Source organism: Dicentrarchus labrax, unplaced genomic scaffold, assembly GCF_905237075.1.
Source record: "Dicentrarchus labrax unplaced genomic scaffold, dlabrax2021, whole genome shotgun sequence".
Lineage (NCBI taxonomy): Eukaryota > Metazoa > Chordata > Actinopteri > Moronidae > Dicentrarchus > Dicentrarchus labrax.
The window spans coordinates 17,516,279-17,527,757 of NW_026136704.1; positions in this window are offsets into that span (position 1 = coordinate 17,516,279).

The window sequence follows — 11,479 nt, forward strand, 5'->3', positions numbered from 1 at the left end:
TTAAGAAAAACCTTTACATTGTCAAAGCTAAATGACTATAAATTAGCATGTACATAAAGGAAATTGACATTCTTTCTTTACTGTAATTGTAAAACATAAAGAGCAGAAGAAGCCATAGGTCATACAGAATATACCCTACATCTCTATAGTGTGCTTGCATGGCATGTGTTCTGTGACTGTGTAACGTCACTAAGCTGTATGGATGGATCATTAACTAAAACAGGCCCGGGTTTACCCTTATCAACCATTTTGCATCTGCGTTTACATGTAACTCAATCAGGAGACCAGATCAGTGCTTGCATATATGTATAAAGTCAGTCATTTTTTTTAATAAGAACTAAACTCTAATTTAAATGCTAATTCTGATCAGTGGTGAAAGAAAATCCTTTACTTAGAAAGTAAAAGTAACAGTGTAAATAAATAGTGCAGTCCAAATCTTAATCACTTAAAAGTACAGAAATATAAACAGTGAGATGTACTTGAAATAACACAAGTAAAAGACTTTGTAATGCATTCAAACATCCGGTTATTGATGTATTAACAGTATTTTACTACTGTAGATTAATTAAGCTATTGGGTAGTTTAATCTGTATTAATAATTTATGACCTGATCATAACTGATCCTGATCATAGTATGTCAAATCTTGTAAGTCTAGCTGCTTAATAAGTGTAGTGGAGTAGAAAGTTCAACATTCTGTATTGTATAATCTGTATTGTTGTGGAGTCTGAAGTTGAAGCTGAAATTGTTCAGTTTTAGAAGTTTAAAATTTTTAATATTAAATGTTATAGATAATTAAAGGCAGGTTCAACAGTGTTGTGGTGCTACGGTTCAAACCGACTTACTAATAATATCAACTGTGCTGGTATATTTTAATCCATCAGGGATTCCTTTCTAATAAGACGTGCTGTTGTGCCTCAATAGCAGGGAAACTAAGGGGAACTTTTCGGGAGTCTGACTCACCATGGATGGCTGTAATCTGCCAACTCATGATCATATGGCTCATGGTGACAGGTGAGGTTAACATACAGAGGAGATGCTTAGAGGCTGCTAAGATTTCCGTTATGAGGAAACAAAACTGATGATATGATAGTATAGTATATTAGTGTATTAAAGATATGGTGTTCATTAATACCTTTTTAAACAGTAACTTTTCCACCTTAAATTTGAATTTTTTTTTTATCTCATCTTTTGAGATTTTATTTTGAAAATATGTGATCATTTTACATAACATAAAAGATCATTATGGGTTAGGGTTAGGCTTAATCCAGCCACTTTTTTCTCTTTACTTTCTTTTGCCTTCCTTATTTCATTTCCTTTATCCCTCTTTCTCAGGCCCAGTTTCACTTAAAGCCCCTGAAAGATACAGTTTGACCAGCCTGTGCCTCTAATAAGTGATACTTTGCAAATATTTAACCATGCTCGCCAACAACATCGCTATGGTGACATGCCAAACACTGCACACATAAACGGGCATAGGTTCAACAGTTACTTAGCAACAGCCGTGGAACGGGTTTGTAGAGCTAACATGGCTGCCGCAGAAATGTGATGAGATCGAGCTGCTCATGTTTCTGACTTTATCAGGTGATTCATCAGGATAGAGAGAGCCAGATGGAAGGATGGCTGTGGATGAAGAAGAGAAATGGGAGTATGAGGAGGAAGGAAGGAAAGTGAGTCACTGGTTTAAGTTGGTCTGTAGCCCATGTTGACTTTATGGCTGGGAAAAGTACCTGCTTCTCCAAATCAATACATGTATATTTGAAGAGGCAGGTACACACTGTCTCCATCTTTATCTTATATATGTCATGTAACAGATAAGGATGTTTCTGTGTAGGTTAATTTGATAGTAGGGACTGTGGACTTTGGAAATCATGCACTGAACACACACTGCACTGCAAACGTGCAAAAACATACGTTACTATGAGGGTCATTTGACTTGGTAAAAACTGGACCTTATGGACGGGATTTCTGTCTGCTAGTACAGTGTAATATTTTGTGACATCCTCTGATTTTATTATTAGTTTATTTAGCAGAAACCACCTCTCACTGATAAATAAGAGTAAGAACAACAACATATTTAGTAACAATAATATATTTAAGACAATAAATATGCATAGAGAGTAATATTACTACAGTATAACAAATGCTGATTAAGGAAAGACAAGGAAAAATCAGTAGATAATATTAAAGTTACGCCCTCTTTTCCCCCGTTTTGGTATGCTATAGCAGGGTGTTGGAGACTTTGCGAAATCCTCACATGTTGTAACAGTTGCCTGTCTCTCTGTTTACATCAGTCGATGCACTGAGTAAAATATGAGCGCCATTACCAGTAATCTAACGAAGTCAATATACAAGATGACTGGGTGAGAATTTTTTGTGTATGTGTCACCATATAGGAGCAATAGGGAAGCATGAAACAGTCATTTGGCAATCCTCCCCTGGTGTTTTCCTTTCTCAAACATTGTACTGACCCTTATTTCCACAAATCAGTTAGCTGGGTGAAGCCTGTTTCCTGGTCTTTTCTCTACTGCTGTGCACATTTATCTCAATTATTTTCTGCTATGCTCTTTTCTAATTTAATTGTTTCAAAGTCGACTCTTGTTAATCATCAGTAATTGTGATATTATGAAACTAGGGTGTTATGTGAAGAAGGCGGGGTTCTGAAACCAGCAATGATTAATATAGTAAAATGATGACACTAAAGACAAGAAATGTAGTGTGTCTTATGTCTTTTCTTCCTCAGGTTGAATGTGCTTCAACTTACATTCAAGTTTGTGTTCATCAGCCATGGCCCAACATCCTCAGTGTTTCTCCTAATATGTGATTACTCTGGTCAGCTATCACAATTCCAGTTTCACTTCACTGTAGCTCATGTGGATAGGAATATTATAATATTAATGATCTTTTTAGAGTTAATTTCAAAACTGAGTGTCAAAAGTAAAGTTCCTTAACTGACAAGTGTGTAGCATTTAGTGGCATCAGTGTTACATATCAAGTTACAGATTGCAACTAAGTGACGACGGCTCGCATCTGCATTTCATGACCTGGGAATGAGAACGGGCTGTGAAACTATGGTGGTTGCTAAACTTGTGAAAAAACACAAAAGGCCCCTACAGCCAGTGTTTGGTTTTGTCTGTTCTGGGCTTCATGGCGGCATCTGTAGATATAAACGGCTCATTCTAAGATAACAAAAAAAACACAAAGATTCATATATATTCAGGTGATCATACAATAATGAAAAACATACCTATGAATATTATATTCTATTTATTCTAATAGATCCCCCTAAATTGTACACACTTGACCTTTAAGTTCATTTATAGAACTAGAATCACATAGAAGACAAATCATGCATGCATGGAGTATTTGAGGAATAATAGAGCGAGAAAATAAAAAGGAGAGCATAAAGAGCATTAGCACATTATTAAATTATGAATGACACCTTCTATATGAATAAAACATCCCAAAGAATTTTTTTTTTTATTCTTTAAAGGGCGGCAGTGAATACACAAGTATGAACTGTAGTGAGGTCGCCACAGTTTTAGCTTGGATTTTTCCACACTGTTCTGAGGATGTCAGACTGTGAACTAATGGGGTTAAAAATGTACACGACACAAGGGTGTAGTCTGTGGCACAGATCATCATGGCGTTGGACTGGTTAGACTTGTTTCTGCAGGGTTTCTTCTCAAGGCGGGATCGACTGCGATGCAGCTTAACACTCAAAAGCAAAAGTAATCATTGTGCAAAACACGCATACACATGTCTTTCTTTCCAGACAGACAGGAAAGATGTCCTTGGCAGGCATATATCATTAAATGTACAGATTATGCAAATGTGTGTGTGTGTATCAAGGTTCCAGAACTTTATATTATGTTGTATATATATTTTGCAGAGCTTGTTATAATGAGGAAATGTCTTGTGCTTCCTCTATCAGCACAGCAGTGTGTTTTTGGAGGATTTTCTGGTGTGAGGCAAACTTTGTCAAAAGACACATGTTCAAATAAAAATAGCAATACTTCAAATGTTTTGCTAAATTCTTACTGTCACAGCTGAAAGTACTGTTTAGGATAATGCTGCAATTAATACTTGTGTTTTCCAGATGAAACTCAAAAGTTATTTATCAGCCTTTTTGTTTGCCTCTGGGGAGTTAGAAGTGGTGGATTTCTTGTAACAGAGTGAAATCTGGAACGTATGTGTGTGCATGTGTGCGCGCTTCTATTCTGAAGGGGTGTTTTCTCCGCAGAGTTATACATTTCTCATCCACATCCCAAACAAATTTCTCAGAGTGAAGTTTTCCCCCTCAGGAACAAACAGGCACTCAACAGATGAAGAAGAAGAAGAAAAAAAAACTCACATCAGCTTTATGCCACAATCCTTCACACTGACCGTGAAGGATTGTGGCACAAAACAAATCTCATTCCGTTGTTGTAGAATTGATTAGATCTTTGGATCTAAAGAGAAATAAATCAAAACTTTGCTTTTTGGTCAGTCATAAAAATGCAGCAGAAAGTTAAAGATAAGTCCTAACTGAGCTGCACGTGTCCAGTCATGTGGATGCGGCAGACATTTGGCAGTAAGTTCTTTCTGTCCTGACATTACTTGTCAAGTTTGAGAGCAAAACATCAAGTGTGAGAGAGAGAGAAAAAAGAAGGGATGACTGATGAGTTTCCACTTCTTGTGCAAGAGAAAATGATCTGGGTCGTGCTGCAAGATGGAGCTTCTTGAGCAGTTTTGCAACAACTGTCACACTTAGAATGATAATTAAGGCATTTATATTGCATGTGCCTGTCTTCGCATAACGTGTACTATCTTTTGTACATTGACTGATGTTCTAATTTAGTCAGCTGAGGTTATTTAACTTTAAACATTTGTTTTTGGAATGGTTGGGTGAGAGATCTGACTATATTTCTTTCTTAATACGTACAGTCTTTATAATTCTGTACACTTTTGATGTTGAAATTAATGGAGTTGGTAATGCTAAGCTACTACGTACAAAGTAACAGAAGCTTTGGGGTCTAGTCCTGACTATTGAGAGAACTTGCCTTAAAGTTCAGTAGCAGTACAACAGAGTTAATCTAGATGGTTCCATTTCTCTGATAGCAAACATACATAAAACATAATAATAGTATTATAAAGTCTGACTTACTCTGGTAAAATATGTTTTTAAACTAACCTTTAAAAACTTCTGTGTGTTGGCACAGCAAATGCTTTATCAGCAAGTTGGTGATCTACCCTCGTCGTCTGTGTGCTTGTGTGTGTGTGTGTGTGTGTGTGTGTGTGTGTGTGCTGCAGTCTCTCTCGCCGTTCAAGGTCACCACTGTGTGTTGTCAGGAGATATCCACGTCCGTCACTACATTATGACTCACTCAGTGTGGAGGTGTTTTCCCACTGCGCTAGCCCTGTGGCAGATCGACTGTGATTCTACCACAAATAAAGCAGGCTGGCTCCATGGCTGCCGTCCAGATTTCATCCTGTGTCCACTGAGCACCACGTTAAACTGCAAGAACTCAGCAGATGTTTTGGGGTTTTATTTTTAGGACTATTTAATCATGGTGTTCTTCTGCCAAAGCTGGAAGGAAGAGGCCAGATTTCAGTGCTGCTGAAAACACCGAAAAACCCTAGAATCTCGTCCACCAGGGAAAAATTGTCGAGAAAGTGGGTATCTGACACTGAATAAGCATAACTGACTTTATAAGGGGTTAAAAGGACCAAAAATAACAGGAAAAACTACCAGCTAATTGGTTAAGACTGAATGGAAAATTGCTTGCTAAGGCATGTTACCTGTTTGTGAGTCAAGAAACAGAAGAGGATGCAATAGTTGTACACTGTGTGTTGTTCCAAGAGAGAAATTGGATTCTCCCAGTTACTGGAAATCATTGACCTGCAGTCTATTGGGAGAGTTTTCAAAACTCTAACCTTTCATCTCTCTTATCACAAACTTTTCAGTATTGAGCAATACTGTTGTTACAGAATAGACAGCTGCACATGTCAGTTTCTAACTTTTCTTTTACTTTTTAACCGGCTCTATGCTTCATCAATTTACTTTTTTTTTGCCCTCCGGCATGTGTTTCACCTCCCGCTGAGACTCTTAATAGATTTGCTGAAGTTCTACTATTTCTCAAGACTTCGGTCTTTCCTCCCCTCCTCCATTTCCCTTCCCACTTTTGAAGAGCACTATAGTGCTCTTCCTCCTAACACGGAAATGGGGCCAGGATGAAGAGAGTCAGAAGAATGAGGGGGGAGGGATAGACGGGAAGCCACAGTTGGAAAATGAAACAAAATGTTCTGAACTGCTGGCTGAAGCAACTGCCAGGAAATGAGCACAGGCTAGGAGCGAAACTGCCTCTAAAGTCTATAAAACTGCCTCTAAATTAAATGATAGGTGAAAAACATCCCTAAAGAAAATTAAAATTATACATCAAGAGTGTCATGATTGTCACATTATAGAGATAGCTTAGCTTCTATAAAATTGCCCCAGGAATGCTTAAATTTGATTCTCTATCTAGCATAAAAAGGCCCTTGTGATAAAGATTTTTGTTGCCTTTGAGACACAAAAGTGCAGGGAGGAAAGAGATAAGCAGAGCAGAGGAAAAAGAGATTAATATTTTGAAATGTAGTCTGACAGCTTCCAGTAAAACTGTAGTTTCCTGGCTAATACAAAGACTGTAGGAGGGCCATTAAAATTGAGGTATAAAAATATATGAAATGATACCTGAGAAATACACCAACATACAACATTTTTGAATGATATTGAAAACTTTCTCCAGTAATTATTGACATTAATATAATATTATTTCACATTTCTTAGCTTTTTGGGTTTATTGGTAATAATTAATGATTGAGATGAACATTTTCCAGTCTTTCCCTCCTTTTCATGAGACGAGCTTACTCAAACTCTCTTGAAATCTTTCTTGTAGTGCTTCCAGGGGAATATATGGCTGTAACCAATGTTTTTTGTTCTGTTTTTTCTTTATTTTCACATATTGTAATACACTGAATATCCCTCATTTCTCTACTGTATGTAATTTACTACTACCTACCTCCATATGCTTTGGCAACAGGTTTCCTGATTTATTATCAGTACTAAACTAACTAATGCTCTCGCCTGGTATTCCACTTTACTGGTCTAAGGGTATTTCACCTTCATTTATCAACCTTCCACCCTGTCAGGAAAGGATGCTTGCTGCTGCAGGGCTAAAGAAAAGGATGGCCTTTGTCTTAGCTTTACCCTGTTCCTCTGGTTTTAAAGAGACTCATGTGGTGAACTTTAAGATAGCACAGATTAAGTCGTGCAGAGATGATAGGTGGAAGACTCCGGCTCACAGCACCCTTTAAGAGCAGAGATAAAGGTTTAGGAAACCATCCAAGAACATCAAGTAAGATAAGAACTTTACTGAATTTCATTTAAAATTTACAAAAAAAAAAAAAAAAAAGTTGGACTTTTAGATTCCTTTCTGTGCCTCAAAGAAACACTTGATACCCACTGCAGCAGAGCATGTTCTGGTGGTGTCATCAACGCAGTAATTAATGTCACTTACATAACCTAAAATATATCATGTGACTTTAGGATTCTTTGTCATACTGTTTCACTAACAGTAGTATGAATAAAAGATCACTGCCTTCTACGTCATTACACGGTCTGCTTCTTTGTTGTTATGCCACTATCTTCTCTTATCTCTCAGTCCTGCTTGACGGCATGCCAGACTCAGCTGATAACACCTTTATGTCTCTTATTCACTGGTATTGGTCCTACCTTTCTATCTATATGCCGTCAAAGTAGTCTGCCCACTTCTTTCTCGCTAACTCTGTGTCCCTCCTGAGTGTTTCTTTAAAAGGAAAAGTATGTTCTTGGCTGCACTGCAGGAACAGCGCACACTAGAAAGAGGGGAGTTTCACAGATGTGTCTTGGCTGCAATTGTAATAAGTAAAAACTGACACAGAGACCTCACATTCTTGTCAATTTGAGCCCCTAAGTCAATATTTTTTTGTAATTTTATTGCAATTGTTCTCTAAATTGTGTGCACTGAGTACAGTTATGCTGTCTTAGTCACCAGTTGACAGTTAAGACCTTGTTGGGTTGTTGATTGATTTGTTTTCATGTAACTCTTCAACCAGGCACAACCACCAAGATATGATAAGGGTTAACTACTTAATTAGTTTATATTTATTATATTTAAGACATGATCATTTGGCATCAATCAAGGCACTGACTCAAACAATTCAAATTTATGACAAGGGAAAGTCCACGTGTGTTTATGGTGAGAGGACAAACCTGACTGTGACCTCAGATACTGAGACTGTCAAGGACACTAATGGTGATAGTGAAAGGGAAAAATGTTGGGAATATGGTGACAGTGAAAATATAGGGTATACATTAGGTACATGACAGGTAGGTTAAGGTTGTTTTGTCAGTGGCTTTGGTAAAAATGTTGAAAGTAACATGGCTTTGTTACACTTATGGTTAATATTGTTATGTATTTTTCCTTTTGTCTGTGAGCAGAGACATATAACAGTGAGATATATAACATATAATTGTAAATGAGAATGATAACATTACTGTAACCGAGAAACACATATGTATGCTTACACTTTAATATATTAGTATGACAATATCAAACATGAATCGGAGATCTAAATACACTCACTAAAGTCACTAATATAGGGCCACCTAGAAAAGAGAATGCAAAGAGTGACTGAAACTACAGTTTCCAGTCCCTCAGCTCTCTTCCTCTCTCTCACATACACTTTGTATTTCCCACTACACCACTATTGACACACACATAGGTACACACACACACACACACACACACACACACACACACACACACACACACACACACACACACACACACACACACACACACACACATACACCTACACACACAGTGTCTACTCCTACTCACTCCTCATATTTGAAAGACTCTCTTGTAAAGTGTGTGAAACAGTATGAAGGTGTAAAGATGTAATGGGAAGGTAGTGTGAGTGTGTATGTGTGTGTGTTTTTTACACATAGGCTAGATGGTAAAAACACAAGATCATGTTCATATGTCACATTCCAGCTCCTCTTTACAAATAAAAAAAGGAGGAAAAAACATATTTAAAAATATTTAAAGGCACTGCTGTCCCCAAAAATTGCACTGCACTGGTTGCTTTGATACATGCGAATCATACCATAAATGATAAGTAAATGTAGCCCAGAGATAGATGAAGTAATGTTTTTGTGTGGCTTTACAGGGTTTAAATGTCCTCACTAGCACTGGAAATTGTTGCGGACTATCTGAATAATAACAACAACCCACATTATTGTTCTTCGTGGCCCATTATATTGCCCATGCTGGTGTTATTCAACTGGTTGTGTCAACACTGACATAATGCTAGTTTATATTTTTAACATCAAGATCAGGCAGGATTAAAAAGACTCATCAAAGTCTGGCAGAAAGTAATTGTGGCCTTAAATGTGCAATATGTAATTTCCTGCCGCCAGGGGGTCTCTTACATCAAAACAGTAACAAAACACGAAGAATGAGAACATCGTGAAGTAGTTTGGGATCATGGGAGTTGTTGTCTTCATTGTTGTCATTGCAGTCAGCTTCTCAGGCTTTGAATTCCTTCAGTATCCATCATTCAGGAGTTTTCTAAAAGGTGCCGAATTATTGACAGAGGTGTCCTCCCTCTAAAACAAAGGGATCCAGTGATTAAAACCGTTCAAACAACTGAAAAAAGTAGTTTAATCTTAAAAAGCTGTGTTTCACCAACACTGTTCAGCAGGCAAAGGTAATACAGGAGGGGCTCCTAGCTGAGCTGCTGCTAACATTTGCCCAGCTTGTTTCTCTGATAACTTAAGATCTAAACGTCCAATGATTAAAATCCTTCATCCGGTTCAAATATGTAGTTAAAAACTACCTAGATCTAAAGGGTGTATCATAAAAATGTGTCTTAAAAGTCAATTTATGACAAACACCAACAACACTGACGCATGTGCAAAGGGGATATGACATCATTGACAGGTGAAATGCACCATTACCTCAATAAAAGTCCAGTTTTAACACTGTTGGAAACATTTGTAATAAGTTAAGTACACAACAAAAAAAAACTAAAAACAAAATTAACATTTTGACACGGAAATTCTACATATTATATCTTTACGTACAAATGTAAATCAAAATTTATAATGATTTAAAAGCAAACAGACTTGTTCTGTACTCTTGTCATTTACTTCACCATTGGCTTTAAACAGTAGACAGCTTTGTTCCTAAAAATATGTTGATCAGGTTTATCAGGCCTGACCTTTCAGGCAGACCGTGACAGTGTATTTAAAACTTCTCCAATGTACCAGATGTCATCTGTCATCTTTGTTGTTGTTTGATCATGTGGAAAGTTACATATTCCAGACTTCCACTTTTAGGTCAAGCCAAGGGTTTCACTTATGCTATACAAGCTACATATGTTGGTATTTTTGTCATCTGTATATTGTGCTATTTTGTTGATCCATTGTTTGGCCTGTCCTCTTTCAGATCTCCATGGTGGAGAGGAGGTTGTATGTCTCACTCTGTGACATCTGGAGCCCTCGTCTGTGGCTCTTCCTGAGGTTTTTCCCCATTAAAATAGTTTTTTGTGGGAGTTTTTCCTTACCCAAATCGAGGGTCTAAGGACAGAGGGTGTTGAATATTGTACAGATTGTGAAACCCCCTGAGGCAAGTTGAGATTTGTGATTTTGGGCTATATAAATACAATTTTACTTGACTTGACACCCACTTTGTTTCCAATGTATACCCTCAGAACATGTATATTTCCCTGTTAAGAGTTTCACTGTTGATTACAGGTGCTGAATTCTCCATCTGGTCTTGTGGTTTTGTTACGGAGCTTGAAGAAAGCAAGCAAACTGCATTTGTTGAGAACAGCCCGACCTGGCCCGACGAGTTTTGTATTAATAATCCCAGAACTAAATCCAGGTCTCCATTCCTCTTTTGGGCTGTCTTCGATCTTTCATCACAGCATTAAAAGTGCCAACACCTTCTTTGTGATGGTAACTGGGTCAAAATACTGTGACTTAAACACCCTCACACATGCTGTCATTTACACAAAAACTGCTACTCACGCACATATGCACTGTAAGACACAAAAGAAAACCCTGAAATTCATCATACAGTGACGGGAAAATAGCTACAGTACTATTAATCACTGATGTGTTAAAAGATGGTAACCCAGGAGAGCTGAGGAATGAACTTCACACAGAATTTACAAAACAAACACAATTTAAAAAGTGCATAATAACTGTGTACAAAAGAAATTATAGATGGTAGATAAAACTGCATGGATCAAAGCACTGTCTGTCATTAAAAACCCAAATCATTACATTGATACACCACAAATGTGTGAGTGTGTGTCTGCCTTTATATGTGTGTGTTTTCTGCGTGTGAAACCTGGAGACGAGTTCTAAGGTGTGGACTGGCATTGCTTAAGTTTAAAAAAGGCGAGGTC